The sequence below is a fragment of the Somniosus microcephalus genome, chromosome 5 (genome assembly GCF_052327205.1).
Source record: "Somniosus microcephalus isolate GS21.2 chromosome 5, FLI_Smic_1.0, whole genome shotgun sequence".
NCBI classification, from domain to species: domain Eukaryota; kingdom Metazoa; phylum Chordata; class Chondrichthyes; order Squaliformes; family Somniosidae; genus Somniosus; species Somniosus microcephalus.
Window position 1 is genome coordinate 7689272 of NC_140991.1, and position 17033 is coordinate 7706304.

A 17033-nucleotide genomic window follows, 5' to 3' on the forward strand; every position below is an offset into this window, starting at 1 on the left:
GGCGGTAACTGGGCACAAAGCTTGCAGCGCCTTACTGAATTTCTAGGCCAGAGTCTATGTTAAATGGAGCACTGAGGTTGATTCCCTGATGGGCTGCTCCCGGTCTGTCACGGCCCGCAGAGGGAGTGCTGCTCGGGAGGTGGCCCCTGACGTTCCAGCCATTGATTTTAATCAAGGCCTGAGGGTCCACAAGTTCCCAACCAGCACTCCCTGTGGTCATCACAACTCATCGATTGGCCAATCAGCCCCAATGTGTTGATCAGGAAAGAGATATAGGCCTAGAAATTCATCTCGGGCGGTGACGCAAGGCGTGCGGTATCAGATCGGCGGTCCGTTATAGGCAGCACCTGATATTCAGCTCCACTGCAGCCACATTTCTAGGCCATAGGGGTTTATATTATTATTCTTTCTCGGAATGTGGGTGTCGCAGGCAAGGCCAGCATTTATTGCCCATCCCTAATTGCCCTTGAGAAGGTGGTGGTGAGCCACCTCCTTGAACCGCTGCAGTCCGTGTGGTGAAGGTGCTCCCACAGTGCTGTTAGGGAGGGAGTTCCAGGATTTTGGCCCAGCGACGATGAAGGGTCGGCCGATATATTTCCCAAGTCAGGATGGTGTGTGACTTAGAGGGGAACTTGGAGGTGGTGGTGTTCCCATGTGCCTGCTGCCCTTGTCCTTCTAGGTGGTAGAGGTCGTGGGTTTGGGAGGTGCTGTCGAAGGAGCCTTGGCGAGTTGCTGCAGTGCATCTTGTAGATGGTACACACTGCAGCCATGGTTATAGTGTGTAGATCTATAAAATCATCAACATTGTGCTTAGAAAGAAACACTTGCAGTTATATCGCGCCTTTCATGACCACCGGACGTCTCAAAGTGCTTTACAGTACTTTTGAAGTGGAGTCACTGTTGTAATGCAGGAAACACGGCAGCCAATTAGCGCACAGTAAGCTCCCACAAACAGCAATGCGGAAATGCCCAGATAATCGGTTTTTGTTATGTCGGTTGCTGCAGTAAAAATACAAGTAACCCACTGGGTAACAAGTTAGGCGGCCATTCGGCCCATCGAGCCTGTGCTGGCTCTTTGAAAGAGCTCTCCAATTAGTCCCACTCCCCCTGCTCTTTCCCCAGAGCCCTGAAAATTTATCCTTCAAGTATTTATCCAATTCTCTTTTGAAAGTTATTATTGAATCTGCTTCCACTGCCCTTTCAGGCAGCGCGTTCCAGATCATAACTCACTGCATAAAAAAATTCTCCTCATCTCCCCTCTGGTTCTTTTGCCAATTACTTTAAATCTGTGTCCTCTGGTTACCGACCCTCCTGTCACTGGAAACAGTTTCTCCCGATTTACTCTACTGAAACCCTTCATGATTTTGAACACCTCTATTAAATCCCCCCTTAACCTTATCTTCTATCAGGAGAACAAACATCCTCCCACCCCTCTTCATCTCACCCAATCAACATATCCTTCGATTCCTTTCTCCCTCATGTACTTATCCAGCATCCCCTTAATTGCATCTAAGTTATTCGCCTCAACCACTCCCTGTGGTAGCAAGCTCTCCAGTCTTCAGTCCCTTTCAGAAAGGAAATTGAGAGAGTACAACGCCAACATGTTCCCGTAAAGGTCAAGGGTGGGACCAACAAGCCCAGGGAACCCTGGATGTCAAGGGATATACAAGAATGGATTAGGGAAAAAAGGGAGGCTTTTGGCAGATACAATGGACTAAAAACAGTGGAAGCCCTAGAGGAGTAATTAAAAAAGAAATTAGGAGAGCGAAGAGGGGGCATGAAAACAATGGCGGGCAAAATAAAGGAAAATCCCAAGGTGTTTTATAAGTATATTAAGGGCAAGAGGACAACCAGGGAAAGAGTAGGGCCCATTAGGGACCAAAGTGGCGAAGGACCAAGTGCTGGAAAATGGGATTAGAATAGACAGGGCTTGATGGCCGGCGTGGACACGATGGGCCTCTTTCTGTGCTGTATGACACTATGACCCAGTCTCCAGCCTCCGAGTTATACAGCACAGAAAGAGGCCCTTCGTCCCATCGTGTCCATGCCGGCCATCAAGCCCTGTCTATTCTAATCCCATTTTCCAGCACTTGGTCCGTAGCCTTGTATGCTGTGGCGTTTCAAGTGCTCATCTAAATGCTTCTTGAATGTTGAGGGTTCCTGCCTCTACCACCCTTTCAGGCAGTGAGTTCCAGATTCCAACCACCCTCTGGGTGAAAAAGTTTTTCCTCAAATCCCCTCTAAACCTCCTGCCCCTTACCATTAATCTATGCCCCCTGGTTATTGACCCCTCTACTAAGGGGAAAAGTTCCTTTCTATCTACCCTATCTATGCCCCTCATAATTTTGTACACCTCAATCAGGTCCCCCCTCAGCCTTCTCTGCTCTAAGGAAAACAACCCCAGCCTGTCCAGCCTCTCTTCATAGCTGAAGCGCTCCAGCCCAGGTAACATCCTGGTGAATCTCCTCTGCACCCCCTCCAAAGCAATCACATCCTTCCTATAGTGTGGCGACCAGAACTGCGCACAGTATTCCAGCTGTGGCCTAACTAGCATTTTGTACAGCTCCATCATAACCTCCCTGCTCTTATATTCTATGCCTCGGCTAATGAAGGCAAGTATCCCATATGCCTTTTTAACCACCTTATCTACCTGTCCTGCTGCCTTCAGGGATCTATGTACATGCACACCAAGGTCCCTCTGATCCTCTGTCCTTCCTAGGGTCCTACCATTCATTGTGTATTCCCTTGCCTTGTTAGTCCTCCCAAAATGCATCATCTCACACTTTTCAGGATTAAATTCCATTTGACACTGTTCTGCCCATCTAACTAACCCATCTATATCGTCCTGTAGCCTGAGGCTTCCCTCCTCGCTATTTACCACTCCACCAATTTTCGTGTCATCTGCGAACTTACTGATCATACCTCCTACATTCATATCTAAATCATTAATGTACACTACAAACGGCAAAGGACCCAGCACTGATCCCTGCAGTACACCACTGGACACAGGCTTCCAGTCACAAAAACAACCTTCGACCATCACCCTCTGCCTCCTGCCACTAAGCCAATTTTGGATCCAATGTGCCAAATTGCCCTGGATCCCATGGGCTCTTACCTTCTTGACCAGTCTCCCATGTGGGACTTTGTCAAAAGCCTTACTGAAGTCCATGTAGACTACATCAACTGCACTACCCTCATCCACACACCTAGTCACCCCCTCGAAAAATTCAATCAAATTGGTTAGACATGATTTCCCCCTGACAAAGACATGCTGACTATCCTTGATTAATCCTTGCCTCTCCAAGTGGAGACTATTTTTTCCAATAATTTCCCTACCACTGATGTTAGGCTCACTGGCCTGTAATTCCCTGGTAATAACCTTTTTAAATAGGGGTACTACATTAGCTGTCCTCCAGTCCTCTGGCACCTCCCCTGTGGCCAGAGAGGTTCTGAAAATTTGTGTCAGAGCCCCTGCAATCTCCTCCCTTGCCTCACACAGCAGCCTGGGATACATCTCGTCAGGGCCTGGGGATTTATCCAGTTTTAAGTCCGCTAAAACCGCTAGTACCTCCTCCCTCTCAATACTAATTTGTTCAAGTATATCACAATCCCCCTGCCTGATTCCTATGCCTACATCGTCCTTCTCCATAGTGATGCAAAATATTCATTTAAAACCTTACCTACATCTTCTGTCTCTACACACAGATTGCCATTTTGTTCCCTAATGTGCCCTACTCTTTCCCTGGTTATCCTCTTGCCCTTAATATACTTATAAAACACCTTGGGATTTTCCTTTATTTTGCCCGCCAGTGTTTTTTCATGACCCCTCTTCGCTCTCCCAATTTCTTTTTTAAGTACCCCCCTGCACTTTCTATACTCCTCTAGGGCTTCCACTGTTTTTAGTCCTTTGTATCTGCCAAAAGCCTCCCTTTTTTTCCTAATCCATTCTTGTATATACCTTCACATCCAGGATTCCCTGGGTTTGTTGGTCCCACCCTTGACCTTTACGGAAACATGTTGGCGTTGTACTCTCTCTATTTCCTTTCTGAAAGACTCCCACTGCTCTGAAGTGGATTTTCCTACAAGTATCTGATACCAGTCCACTTTGGCCAGATCCTGCCTTATCATATTAAAATCGGCCTTCCCCCAATTTAGAACCTTTATTTCCGGTCCATCTTAGTCCTTTTCCATGACTACCTTAAATCTCACCGAATTATGGTCGCTGTCACCAAAATGCTCTCCTACTGACACTTCTACCACTTGCCCGGCTACATTCCCTGGAATTAGGTCCAGTACCGCCCACTCTCTTGTAGGACTTTCTACATGTTGGCTCAAAAAGCTCTCCTGGATGCACTTTAAGAATTCCGCACCCTCTGAGCCTTTCGCACTCTGACTATCTCAGCTAATATTGGGGAAGTTGAAATCCCCTACTATTATTACCCTATTATTTCTACACTTCTGAGATTTGCCTACATAGCTGATGCGCTATCAATTCTAATAAAAGCCTGTCGTTCTGAACTCTGCCCAGCCTTTTATTAGAATTGATAGCGCATCAATTTTATTAACTACTGAAAAAAAAACAATGCTGCAGATTCTTAAGATCAAGTGCCTGGAACTCGACCCACAAGAACCGGATTCGACTGCTAAGTTCTCGCACTGGCTGCACTGTTTTGAGTCCTTTCTGACTGCATCCGGCGAGACCGTCGCCGCCGATGCCGACAAGCTCAGGGTGCTGAACTCTAAAGTAAACCACCGAGCTTTTGCCCTTATCCGGGACGCTACGAGCTACCAGGGGGCTATCGACATCTTGAAGGAGCAATACGCACGCCCGGTCAACTATGTTTACGCAAGGCATCTCCTGGGGTCTCGCAAACAACAGCCCAGGGAACCCACAGAAGCATACATACGGGCGCTGAAGGAACTCGGCCGAGCCTGCGAATGCAAGCAAGTAACAGCCACAGAACATACGGAGGAGCTCATCCGGGACGCCCTCGTGGCGGGCCTCAGGTCCACTCACACACGGCAGCGACTGCTGGAAAGTAGCGAGCTCGACCTGAAGAAGGCGATTTCACTCACCCTCTCGTTGGACGTAGCCCACCGGAACATGGAGGCCTACTCCCCGGACCGCGCGGCCGCCTCATGGATGCCGCAGCCGCCGCCACCTTGGGACACGGCGCCGCCATGGGCCCTGGCCTCAACTGCTGCAGCGATGTCCCGCCCGAGCCAGAAATGTTATTTCTGTGGCCAAACCAAACACCCCAGGGCACGCTGCCCGGCGAAAAACGCGGTCTGCTCTGCCTGCGGTAAGAAGGGACACTACGCTGGCGTCTGCAGAAGTCAGAAGACCCCTACCTCCAGCAGCGCCGCGTGCGATTCGTGGGAGCGGCCATCTTGCCTCCCTCCAGCCTCGTGGGGATCGGGATCGTCATGGGCGCCGCCATTTTGTCCTTCCTCTCCGACGCCGCCATCTTGTCCGCCATTCTGCCACCGGGCCCCCGACTCACCCACCGCCGCCTCACCGGGGTTCTACAGCGACGCTACCGACTCCACAGCGGCCTCCATCACGCTGGATCAATCCAGACCCCACCAGCTAGCCAGGTCCACGATGGACATCCAGGTAAATGGCCGCGCCACAACTTGCCTTTTTGATTCCGGGAGCACGGAGAGCTTCATACACCCTGATACAGTACGGCGCTATTCTCTCTCGGTCCGGCCAACGCGCCATCGGATCTCCATGGCCTCGAAATCCCACTCAGCAGACGTCGGCGGCTACTGCGTAGTGACCCTCTCGGTGAAGGGCTCCGTATATAAAAATGTAAAGCTATTCGTCCTGCCACATCTCTGCGCTGCCGTTCTACTGGGGTTGGACTTTCATTGTCACTTTAAGAGTGTCACCTTGACATACGGTGGACCTCTTCCCCCGCTCACTGTCTGCAACCAGCAGTTTTTAAATTGCCCGCCGCGCCCCACCTGTAGTCTCTCCACCCTCAAAATCACACCCCCCCCCTGTTCGCCAACCTCACCCGCGACTGCAAGCCTATCGCCACAAAGAGCAGGCGATACAGCACCGGGGACAGATCCTTCATAAGATCTGAGGTGACGCGGCTCCTGAAAGAGGGGATTATTGAGGATAGTACCAGCCCCTGGCGAGCCCAGGTGGTAGTCGTTAAGACTGGCAACAAGCAGCGCCTAGTCATCGACTACAGCCAGACTATCAACAAGTACACCCAGTTGGACGCATACCCCCTCCCCCGCATAGCCGACATGGTTAATAAGATAGCGCAATACCGCGTTTTCTCGACCATTGACCTCAAGGCAGCATACCACCAAATCCTTATCCGCCCTGAGGACCGCCAGTACACAGCTTGAGGCAAACGGCCGCCTTTTTCACTTCCTCAGGGTTCCTTTTGGCGTCACCAACGGTGTCTCCGTCTTCCAGAGGGAGATGGACCGGATGGTCGACGAGAATGCGTTACAGGCCACGTTTCCCTACCTGGACAACGTGACCATCTGCGGCCATGACCTGCAGGACCATGACGCCAATCTTGATAAGTTCCTCCGCACGGCCCAACTCCTAAACCTCACGTACAACAAGGAAAAGTGCATATTCCGCACAGCCCGCCTCGCTATCCTTGGTTGCGTGGTGAAACACGGAGTCATCAGTCCTGACCCTGACCGGATGCGCCCGTTGATGGAACTTCCCCTGCCCCACTGTCTCAAGGCCCTCAAAAGGTGCCTGGGCTTCTTTTCCTATTACGCCCAGTGGGTCCCTCATTATGCGGACAAAGCCCGTCCACTTATCAAGTCCACTTCCTTCCCCCTGACGGCGGAGGCCCGCTTAGCCTTTCACCGTATAAAAGATGACATTGCCAAGGCCACCATGCACTCGGTAGACGAGTCCATCCCCTTCCAGGTGTAGAGCGATGCATCCGACTTTGCCCTGGCCGCTACCCTTAACCAGGCGGGAAGACCCGTGGCCTTCTTTTCACGAACCCTCCAGGGCTCCGAACTCAGACACTCCTCTGTGGAAAAAGAGGCCCAGGCCATTGTGGAGGCGGTGCGCCACTGGCGGCACTACCTGGCTGGAAAACGATTTACCCTGCTTACTGACCAGCAGTTCAGTTCAGTTGCTTTCATGTTCAACAACAAGCAGAGGGGTAAAATCAAAAATGACAAGATTTTGAGGTGGAGAATCGAACTTTCCACCTACAATTACGACATCTTGTACCGGCCAGGGAAACTCAATGAACCCTCAGACGCTCTATCGCGAGGCACATGCGCCACCGCGCAGATCGATAGACTACGGGGCCTCCACAACGACCTCTGCCACCCGGGGGTCACCAGGTTCTTCCATTTCATTAAGGGCCGCAACCTGCCTTACTCCATCGAGGAGGTCAGGACCATGACCAGGAGCTGCCCAGTCTGTGCAGAGTGCAAGCCGCGCTTCTATAGGCCTGACAGAGCAAACCTGATCAAGGCCAACCACAACAGTGAAACAAGAGTGAACGACGACAACAACAACAACAACAACAGTGAACACAGTGAACTACAGTGGTTTACCACAATAGCCTACATATCTGTTCCTCTATCTCCCCCTGACTGTTTGGGGGCCTATAGTACACTCCCAGTAAAGTACTTGCCACCTTTTTGTTTTTAAGTTCTACCCATATGGCCTCATTAGAGGAACCTACTAAGATATCATCCCTCCTTACAGCAGTAATCGACTCCTTGATTAATATTGCGACACCCCCTCCTCTTTTACATCCCCTTCTGTCTCGCCTGAAGATTCTATACCCCGGAATATTGAGCTGCCAGTCCTGCCCTTCCCTCAACCATGTCTCTGTGATAGCAACAATATCATACTCCCATGTGTTCAGCAACACCTTCAATTCATCTGCCTTACTCGCAAGACTCCTTGCATTAAAATAAATGCTATCCAGCCTTGCCATACTCCCTTGTACCGTTACATATTTGCTCTGCCTTCCAGGCTGACTTGTTTTTTCCTCTATGTTTGGCTGTGCATCACCCCCTACTATAGCTCCACTCCGTATCCCACCCCCCTGCCAAATTAGCTTAAACCCCCCCAACAGTACTAGCAAACCTCCCCGCAAGGATGTTGGTCCCGTTTCGGTTCAGGTGCAACCCTTCTGACTTGTACAGGTCCCACCTTCCCCAGAAGCAGACCCACTGATCCAGGAAACTAAAGCCCTCCCTCCTGCACCAACTCTTTAGCCACGCATTCATCTGCTCTATCCTCCTATTCCTATACTCACTAGCACGTGGCACCAGGAGTAATCCAGAGATTACAACCTTTGAGGTCCTGCTTTTTAATCTGCTACCTAGCTCCCTAAATTCTTGTTGCAGGACCTCATCCCTCTTTCTACCCATGTTGTTGGTACCAATGTGAACCACGACCTCTGACTGGTTGCCCTCCCCCTTCAGAATGCCCTGCAGCCATTCAGTGACATCCTTGACCCTGGCACCAGGGAGGCAACATACCATCCTGGAGTCACGTCTGCGGCCACAGAAACGTCTATCTGTTCCCCTTACGATAGAATCCCCGATCACTATTGCTCTCCCATTCTTTTTCCTCCCCTCCTGTGCAGCTGAGCCACTTGTAGTGCCACGGACTTGGCTCTTGCTGCATTCCCCTGAGAAACCATCTCCCCCAGCAGTATCCAAAACGGAAAATCTGTTGGAGAGGGAGATGGACCCAGGGGACTCCTGCACTACCTTCCTAGTTCTTTTACTCTGTCTGGCAGTCACCCATTTCCTGTCTGCCTGTGCACTCTTTACCTGTGGCGTGACCACCTCATTAAACGTGCTACCCACGAAGATCTCAGCTTCGCGGATGCTCCACAGTGACTCCAGCTGCAGCTCCAGCTACGAAACGCGGATTTTGAGTAGCTGCAGCTGGAGACACTTCCTGCACATGTGTTCGCCCTGGACACCTAAAGTGTCCCTGACTTCCCACGTAGCATAGGAGGAGCACTCCACGCTGCCAAGCTGCCCTGCCCTACCCTTAATTTACTCCCTTTACTTCCTTTAAATAAAAGAATATTAAATACACTAGGGACCTTACTTCCCTTTAAACACTACTTACTCTAAACTAGAGACCTTACTTTTACTTTAACGACTGGACTGTAGAATTACTCACCAGGTCCGACTTACCAATCAGCTCCTTCACTGGTTGTGATGTCACTTTAGCAGTTTCGCAGTTGTTGTTGTTTGACTGCTCCCTCTCTCAGACTCTTTCCTTGGTGTAAAGTAAGAACCAATTCCTACAGGGTGAAAAGTTGGGAAAACCAAAGGCGAAGCAAGGGAGCTCCTCCTTCACACTCCTCACCTAACTCCCTGACTTATCCAACTCGCAGCACTCTGTTCAAACCACACTCAGTGCAAAATCGCACTACAAAGCCTGTTTTATAGGCCCTGAAACAAAGGAGCTTGCTGAGCCCAGCTACAGGAGAACCAGTTTAATCTAGTTTCCCTAATTAACTGCCTTCAGCTGCTCTGAATTGTAGGCCTTGTATATCCCTTTATAAACCTGCTTAAAGCTGGGAAATTTAGATTTTAAACAGTAGACAGTCACAGTAAATGTGGAGAGAGACACACAGGCTGCGAGATTCTCAGCAGCTCAGCTCAGCTCGGTGCTGGATGAACGGGCTGCTCGGGGGAACGCCAGTGCGGAAGGCCTAGTGCAGAAGGCCTAGGGTGGAAGACCCAGAGGAGAGTGTCCTAGGCGGGAGGCCTAGCACGGAGGGCCCCAGGCGGGGGGCCCAGCATGGAGGACCCCAGGCGGGGGGCCTAGGGCGGAGCAGCTGGCCACCAGAAGCGGAGTCGGATGATGCTGTGGGTGAGCATGTTGTACGGTTTCTAAGGTCGAAGAACAGTCTCGGGCCCAAATGAGTTCCAGCGGCCCCGCCTGTGCTTCATCTGGTCGCAGCTGTGAGGCTTTGTTTTGGTGATGGAATCGGGTTTGTGCCGCCATTTTGGTGGAGGAAAGATAGACTGTTCCCATCTATAGTGTGGTGCTTGAACAGCCAAAAGATAGGAAAAGAGAACGGATTAAAAGTGAAAAAGGAAAATTAAAGGAAGATAAAAGGCAAAACAAAGTAATATCGGCAAGGGATAATGAATGTCTTGACGGTTGGGTCCTGTGAGTGATAACAGCAAGAAGAAGGAAATTTTTGTATTTGTTTTCCTCTTTTACGGGATTTGAGAAAGTGGTCGGTTTCTTTTCTGTGGAAAGGTTGAAGACTGTGGATAAGGATTATGACATTATATGGTTGGATAACATCAAGTGAAGATGAGGAGTTATTAGAGTGCCAATAGGACTGGCGTAGAACTGGTATTACTTGTTTGTTGAAGAAGTTTTCGGGTTCTGGTTAAAAGTAGTTTACTTGAAGTGATTTTTTGATATGGTTGTGGGACTGTATATATTGTGGTGTTATTTAATGTTAAAACCTTCCTTAATCAAACGAACGAATGCTCTAGTGAACGCACGCATGCGGATACAAATATATGCACGCACGCACACATACACAATGGAACTTATGTTCGACCGAATGAAGGGCCCGCTCCCCAGGATGGGGGAAACTTGGTGAGCGTGAGGCCTGCCGGATGGATGAACGAACGCACACATGCACACAGGTAGACAAATGATACGCACGTATACACAATGGAACTTACGTTCGACTGAATGAAGGACCCTCGCTCCCCAGGTGAAGAATGGGCCACTTGGTGAGCGTGAAGTCTGCTGGACAGATGAACGAACACATAGGCATGCACGCAGATAGAAACAGCACACATGTATGCAGTCATGCACATGGAACTTACGCTTGAGCGAACGAACAGACGAATGGAGGAATGAATGAATGATTGAACAATGCCAGTTGGACTGGCGTGTACGGATTCTTGGTTTATTGAATAGTTGCAGTTTGTACTGTAAATATTATTGATTTACCTGTAACATTTATTGTTGTATTTATATTGTTGACCATAATTGGTGAATGAATGTAATGGATTTACTATGTAACTGTTGAGTTGTGTAAGTGCTGTTGTACTTGAATGTTAATTTTTTTTTTATTTTTTAAAAAAGGACAACAGGTTATACCAAGCAAAAATGAGGAGTTACTAGATTGCCAGTAGGACCGGTATGTATTGTTTTTTACTATGGGTACTTGTATTGTTGACATTGTATTTGTCTGAAAAAATGTATTATTCTATTTGTACTGTTAATCTTAGAGCTGATTTTTGTTAAGGTTAGCCTTATTGTGGTTAATGAATGTAATGGATTTATTATGAAGTTGATGTATTGTAACAAGTACTACTAAATAAAAGGTATAAACCTGCTTAAAGCTGGGAAATTTTGATTTTAAACAGTAGACAGTCACAGTAAATGTGGAGAGAGACACAATACAATAATACAATACAATACAAATCGCTTTATTGGCATGATAAGGTACATCTTATGTTGCCAAAGCATCTAAATACATTTATGGTTGAACACATAAACGCGGTTACATTCATACAGTGTATAAACAGGTATATCCCTGAGTTTATAAATATACATTCGCCTTGTTTATATATACTCTTGTCTTAGTTTACTGGTTGTCCCTCTGTTCATGGCAAGCTGTAACATAGTGTGCCGCCAGTGTTACACAGCTTCTCTCCTCCCCCAGTAGGAATGGGAGTTTTTGGTTGTCAGTCAGATTTCTGAATTCAGGGCATATTTGTGAGAATTTTTGGTAGAAATTCTCTCTGATGCCCTGATATTTTCCACCGGCTGTGAGGAAGTGCATCTCTGTCTCAACTACTCCCTGACTGCAGTGAGAGCATATCCTGTCTTCTCTTGGCAGCCTGGTCTGCCTGTGTCTGCCTTTTTCGATCGCTAGGCTATGTTCGCTAAGTCTGTACCTTGTCAAGGTTCTTCTCAGTTTGTTATCCTTTACCATGGTCAGGTAATCAGCTATGTTGTATTGTCTGTTTAGGGCCAAGTAGCAATTGAGTTTGCTTTGGGTTTTTGTTGTTTCTGCCCAATATGACAGATATTTTTCCTTTTGCTTAGCGACAATTGTGTTGGGTCGAATTCTTTGTGTTACCCTGTCACTGTCCTGGGACTGGTTATTGTTAGTATTGTTATTAGTTACTTTATTGAGTCCCAGGACTAGTTGACTGAGGGTATTGTTCTTTATGGTCAGCTCTTGGCATTTCAGGGCGTCGTAGTGATAGCATTGGGGGTTGCTCATTTGTAGGTGATTCCAAAATTTGGTGGCTCTTTTTTGGATAGTGATTATTAATGGGTATTGGCCTAGTTCCGCCCTGCATGCGTTGTTTACTGTTTTCCTTTGAGTCCGGAGGATACTTTTACAGAATTCCGCATGTAGGATCTCAATTGGGTGTTTGTCCCATTTTGCAAAATCTTGTTGTGTTAGTGGTCCCCAGACCTCACTGCCATAGAGTGCAATTGGTTCAATTACTGATTTGAAAATTTTGAGCCAAATGCTAATTGGGATTTCTATTTGGATTGATTTTTTGATGGCATAGAAAGCCCTTCTTGCTTTCTCTTTCAGTTCATTCACAGCCAGTTTGAAGTTTCCCGTAGAACTGATTTTTAAGCCCAAGTATGTGTAGTGAGTGGTTTGTTCAATTTTGGTTGTTCCTACTGTGAAATTTATTGTGGGTCCATGTTGTTTGGATCTTTGCTGGAACACAAGGACTTTGGTTTTTTGGGGATTTATTGTCAGGGCCCAAGTCTGGCAGTATGACTCCAGCAGGTCCAGGTTCTGCTGTAGACCCTCCTTAGTTGGTGACAGCAGAACCAGGTCATCGGCATAGAGGAGGAATTTAACCTTGGATTCATATAGGGTGAGGCCGGGTGCTGTAGATTGTTCAAGTAGTTTTGCCAATCCATTAATGTAAATATTAAAGAGTGTCAGTGAGATTGGCGAGCCCTGCGTCACCCCCCGCCCCTGTGGGAAGTATTTTGTTTGTTTGTCTCCAATTTTAACTGCACATTTATTGTTTGTATACATTGATTTAATTACATCATATGTTTTCCCTCCTACCCCGCTTTCGATAAGTTTCAGGAATAAACCGTCATGCCAGATGGAGTCTGTGCTCGGTGCTGTATGAACGGGCTGCTCCACACCCCGGCTGCTCACGGGGAATGCCAGTGCGGAGGGCCCAGTGCAGAAGGCCCAGTACAGAAGGCCCAGAGGAGAGTGTCCTAGGCGGGGGGCCCAGCACGGAGGACCCCAGGCGGGGGGGCCCAGCATGGAGGACCCCAGGCGGGGGGCCCAGCACGGAGGACCCCAGGCGGTGGGGCCCAGCACGGAGGACCCCAGGCGAGGGGCCCAGCACGGAGGACCCCAGGCGGGGGGCCTAGGGCGGAGGACCCCAGGCGGGGGGGCCCAGCACGGAGGACCCCAGGCGGGGGGGCCCAGCACGGAGGACCCCAGGTGGGGGGCCCAGCACGGAGGACCCCAGGCGAGGGGCCCAGCACGGAGGACCCCAGGTGGGGGGGCCCAGCACGGAGGACCCCAGGTGGGGGGCCCAGCACGGAGGACCCCAGGCAGGGGGGGCCCAGCACAGAGGACCCCAGGCGGGGGGGGCCCAGCACGGAGGACCCCAGGTGGGGGGCCCAGCACGGAGGACCCCAGGTGGGGGGCCCAGCACGGAGGACCCCAGGCGGGGGGGGGCCCAGCACGGAGGACCCCAGGTGGGGGGCCCAGCACGGAGGACCCCAGGCGGGGGGGGCCCAGCACGGAGGACCCCAGGCGGGGGGGGCCCAGCACGGAGGACCCCAGGTGGGGGGCCCAGGGCGGAGGACCCCAGGCGGTGGGCCCAGGGTGGAGCGGCTGGTCGACAGAAGTGGAGTCGGGAGATGCTGTGGGTGAGCATGCTGCACGGTTTCTAAAGTTGAAGAACGGTCTCCGGCCCAAATGAGTTCCAGCGGCCCCGCCTGTGCTCCGTTTGGTGGCAGCTGTGAGGCTTTTTCTCGGTGACGGGGGCCGGTTTGTGCGCTGCCATTCTGGTGGAGGAAAGACAGACTGTTCCCATCTATAGTCTGGTGCTTGAGCGGCCATAAGATGGGAAAAGAGAACGGGATAAAAGTGAAAAAGGAAAAAAGGAAAATAAAAGGAAGATTAAAGGCAAAACAAAGTAATATCGACAAGGAATAATGAATGTCTTGATGGCTGGGTCCTGTGAGTGATAACAGCAAGAAGAAGAACATTTGAGTAGTCGGTTTCTTTTTTTACGGGATTTGAGAAAGTGGTCGGCTTCTTTTCTGTGGAAAGGTTGAAGACTGTGGCCAAGGATCATGACATTATATGGTTAGATAACATCAAGTGAAAACCAGGAGTTATTAGAGTGCCAATAGGACTGGCGTAGAACCGGTATTTACTTGTTTTGTTGAAGAAGTTTCGGGTTTCTGGTAAAAAGTAGTTTACTTGAAGTTTTAATTGATTTCTGATATGGTTATGGGACTTTGTATATTGTGGTGTTATTTAGTGTTAAAGCCTTCCTCAATGTATGAACGATCGAATGAACAAACGCATGCGGACACAAATAATACACACGCACGCAAACGCATACACAATGGAACTTGCGTTCGACCGAATGAAGGGCCCTCGCTCCTCAGGATGAAGGTCGGCATCCTATTGGGTGAGCTGGAGGCCTGTCTGGACGGATGAACGAACGCACACATGCACACAGGGAGACAAATGACACGCACGCACGCAGACATTCACAATGGAATTTACACTTGAGCGAACGAACGAACAAACGGAGGAATGAATGACCGAATGATTGAGCGATGTCAGTAGGACTGGCGTATACGGGTTCTTTCTTTTCTTGGTTTATTAAATAGTGGCAGTTTGTACTGTAAACATCATTGATTTACCTGTGAAAAATTATTATTGTATTTATATTGTTGACCATAAAGCTGTTTTTGAGGCTTTATCCTTTTCATTGTGGTCAATGAATGTAATGGATTTACTATGTAACTGATGAGTTGTATAAGTACTGTTGTACTTGACTGTTTCACATTTACTGTTTTTAAAATTTTAACAATCAAAAGTTTGATTTTAGCAAACAGTTAAGGCTCCCTGACTCTCCCAACTCGCAGCACTCTGTTGGAGCCGTCACTGGTCTCCAGTCCCCAGGGTCTCTGGGTGACTGGATGAGCTCAGGGGGCGGCGGGGCTGTGTCATGTTTCTGTGTCTGTGACGCCTGTCGCCCCGCCCCCCCCCCAGTGCCGGTGTGAGTTTGAGCCGGGTTTACGCTAATGGATGAGAAGCTCTGAGCTCTGGCCGGCAGAGCAGAGGCTGAGTGCAGACAGACCCTGAGCCCCCAGGGATCGCTCAGGGTGAGCGCAGTGCTGAGAAAGCCCAGGTCAGTGCCCGCAACCCGGCTCAGTGGGTGCGCCGGAGCCCCCAGACCCGGCACCTCTCCGACCCCAAACCCTCAGCCCCAGCTCCCTCACAGTGACACCTCTCCAACCCCAGACCCTCAGCCCCAGCTCCCTCACAGTGACACCTCTCCAACCCCAGACCCTCAGCCCCAGCTCCCTCACAGTGACACCTCTCCGACCCCAAACCCTCAGCCCCAGCTCCCTCACAGTGACACCTCTCCAACCCCAGACCCTCAGCCCCAGCTCCCTCACAGTGACACCTCTCCGACCCCAAACCCTCAGCCCCAGCTCCCTCACAGTGACACCTCTCCGACCCCAAACCCTCAGCCCCAGCTCCCTCACAGTGACACCTCTCCGACCCCAGACCCTCAGCCCCAGCTCCCTCAGAGACACCTCTCCAACCCCAAACCCTCAGCCCCAGCTCCCTCACACAGACACCTCTCCAACCCCAAACTCTCAGCCCCAGCTCCCTCAGAGACACCTCTCCAACCCCAAACCCTCAGTCCCAGCTCCCTCACAGTGACACCTCTCCGACCCCAGACCCTCAGCCCCAGCTCCCTCAGAGACACCTCTCCAACCCCAAACCCTCAGTCCCAGCTCCCTCACAGTGACACCTCTCCAACCCCAGACCCTCAGCCCCAGCTCCCTCAGAGACACCTCTCCAACCCCAAACCCTCAGTCCCAGCTCCCTCACACAGACACCTCTCCGACCCCAAACCCTCAGCCCCAGCTCCCTCACAGTGACACCTCTCCAACCCCAGACCCTCAGCCCCAGCTCCCTCAGAGACACCTCTCCAACCCCAAACCCTCAGTCCCAGCTCCCTCACACAGACACCTCTCCAACCCCAAACTCTCAGCCCCAGCTCCCTCACAGTGACACCTCTCCAACCCCAAACCCTCAGCCCCAGCTCCCTCACACAGACACCTCTCCAACCCCAAACTCTCAGCCCCAGCTCCCTCACAGTGACACCTCTCCAACCCCAGACCCTCAGCCCCAGCTCCCTCAGAGACACCTCTCCAACCCCAAACCCTCAGTCCCAGCTCCCTCACACAGACACCTCTCCAACCCCAAACTCTCAGCCCCAGCTCCCTCACAGTGACACCTCTCCAACCCCAAACCCTCAGCCCCAGCTCCCTCACACAGACACCTCTCCAACCCCAAACCCTCACCCCCAGCTCCCTCAGAGACACCTCTCCAACCCCAAACCCTCAGCCCCAGCTCCCTCAGTGACACCTCTCCAACCCCAAACCCTCAGCCCCAGCTCCCTCACACAGACACCTCTCCAACCCCAAACCCTCAGCCCCAGCTCCCTCAGAGACACCTCTCCAACCCCAAACCCTCAGCCCCAGCTCCCTCACACAGACACCTCTCCAACCCCAAACCCTCAGCCCCAGCTCCCTCAGAGACACCTCTCCAACCCCAGACCCTCAGCCCCAGCTCCCTCACAGTGACACCTCTCCAACCCCAGACCCTCAGCCCCAGCTCCCTCACAGTGACACCTCTCCAACCCCAAACCCTCAGCCCCAGCTCCCTCAGAGACACCTCTCCAACCCCAAACCCTCAGCCCCAGCTCCCTCACAGTGACACCTCTCCAACCCCAAACCCTCAGCCCCA

General features: G+C 50.8%; 1 protein-coding gene across 3 annotated transcripts in view; it reads left to right on the forward strand.

Annotated features, from left to right (window-relative positions):
• The window catches only part of LOC147116849 (alanine aminotransferase 2-like), a 269062-nt gene that overhangs the window by 33299 nt on the left and 218730 nt on the right, over positions 1-17033 (forward strand). For 2 of the 3 annotated variants that reach the window (XM_085987256.1, XM_085987253.1), the window contains exon 2: positions 11102-11156. The gene's annotated coding sequence lies outside the window, so the exon portion shown is untranslated. Of the gene's footprint in view, positions 1-11101; positions 11157-15292; positions 15400-17033 lie in introns of those variants that run through there. The other variant, XM_085987255.1, reaches the window with a different exon arrangement.